The sequence below is a fragment of the Gossypium hirsutum genome, chromosome A11 (genome assembly GCF_007990345.1).
Source record: "Gossypium hirsutum isolate 1008001.06 chromosome A11, Gossypium_hirsutum_v2.1, whole genome shotgun sequence".
In the NCBI taxonomy this organism is placed as follows: Eukaryota; Viridiplantae; Streptophyta; class Magnoliopsida; order Malvales; family Malvaceae; genus Gossypium; species Gossypium hirsutum.
Window position 1 is genome coordinate 51,030,270 of NC_053434.1, and position 1,930 is coordinate 51,032,199.

Sequence of the window (1,930 nt, forward strand, 5' to 3'; positions counted from 1 at the left end):
TAGGTAAAGCACCTTGTGGTCAGTTCCTAAGTTCAGTTGCAAGCTGGCCCATTTGGTTTTCCAGATTCTTCAATATAGCTGCTTGGATTTGAATTAAGGCATCATTCTTTGCCATGTTTGCCTTCAGTAGATTCTCCAAGTTATTGGCTGGTTCAGCTTGAAGTGGGTTCTAAACTTGTTGAGAAAAACTAGGCGGCTGAGTCGGTCTAGATTGGGCGTAGTAGTTGCTACTGGTTCTAGCCCCTTAGTTACTCCAGGAAAAATTCGGGTGGTTTCGCCATGATAGGTTATAGAAGTTGGATTGCAGTCGTTGCCTTCCTCATTTTTGGTTCTAGTTACCCATGTAATATACGGATTTAGGGTTCGATGGACATTCTTCGAACAAATGTCCTTCCCCACAATAAACATAGGCTATACTCTCAAATTGGAGAGGTGGTTGGGCTACAAAACTGTTAGACCCATTAGTGGTAAGATTCTTAAGCATTGAGGATATTAAAGATACTTGAGATGCAAGTGAAGTGAGAGCATCCACTTCATGTATTTCAGCGACTTATTCTTCCTGACACGGCTCTATTGGTTTGCCATTGATAATTGTTACTGGTGATCCTCTCAATGATTTCATAAGCCTCATTATAAGACTTAGAAAAGAGAGCATCGTTAGCAGAAGTGTCCACTACCATCCTCGTGTGAGCATTGAAACCATTATAAAATGTCTCAAGGTGGATGCAATGTGGGATTCCGTGATGAGGGCATTTTCGTAATAGTTCTTTGTATAGTTCCCATGCCTCATACAAGGACTCATCATCCATTTGTTGGAAGGCAGTAATCTCATTCCTCAACTTAGCATTCTTGCTAGGCAGGAAATACTTCATGAGAAATCTTTTGGCTAACTCTTGTAATGTAAAAATTAAGTTTGGTGGCAATGAATTCAACCAGGCTCGAGCTTTGTCCCTTAGTGAATATGGGAACAGCTTCAATCATAATGCATCTTCGAGTACTCCAGCTAACTTGAAAGAATCACTCACCTCCATAAAGAGTGTTAAATGTAGGTGAGGATCTTCGGTAGGCATTCCACTGAATTGGCCCACTGTCTGAAGCATCTGAAACATGACTGGCTCAAATTGTTGTGCCTCGATTTCGGGTCTCCTAATGCCCGGATTAAGATCGTTAAATACTAGCACAGCATATTGTCTTAAGGCTCTATCCCTATCATCAGCAATAAGGATCGGATTTTGAGTAGGGTTTGCTCCATTTCCTTGGATCGAATTTTCAAAGTTTATTTCTTCGGTCCTTCTCTGGTTCGCTAGTCTTCTTTGCTGTCGAAAGGTTCGTTCTATCTCAAGGTCTATAGGGAGTAAGTCAATAAATTGGTCAATACTCATAAACCCCTAAAATTATCAAAGAAAATTAATTAAGTTAAAAAATAAACAGAAAAATAAACCAAAATGAAAAACTAAAAAATTTACAAATAATGGCTTTTTAAAACATTCCCCAGCAACGGCGCCAAAAACATGGAACGACAGAAAAATGTGCAAGTGTACACAATCGCAACAAGTAATAAAGTGACAAGTAATGTTGAGTCATCGTACCCACAGGGACTGTAAAAAGAATTATTTATGAAATTAATTGTAAAACACTTTGGTGAGGTAAAAATAATTTGGTTTTAAAAGATGGTCGAAAACTATTTAAAGACTAAGTAAATAATTAAAATAAAACAAAGGAGTTCTAATGCACGATTTCAAATAAGATTTAATCAATGTAACATACTTGTGTTGGATTAATTATATTCCTTTAACATAGAATAATTAAACTCATGTTTACATTGCTACGAATAAATTCACGGCAACTCGGTAATTGGCTAACTTCTGAACATACTCACATACAAAAATCCATTCATCTCTTGACATATCTTTATGTCAATTCAATCGAC

At 37.5% G+C, this 1,930-nt stretch overlaps 1 non-coding gene across 1 annotated transcript; it reads left to right on the forward strand.

Moving 5' to 3' along the window:
• Positions 1–735: 735 nt before the first annotated feature.
• On the forward strand, positions 736–842 carry LOC121210379 (small nucleolar RNA R71). The gene has a single exon (XR_005905492.1). It is a non-coding gene; the product is annotated as a small nucleolar RNA R71 (small nucleolar RNA).
• The last annotated feature ends 1,088 nt before the right edge of the window (positions 843–1,930 follow it).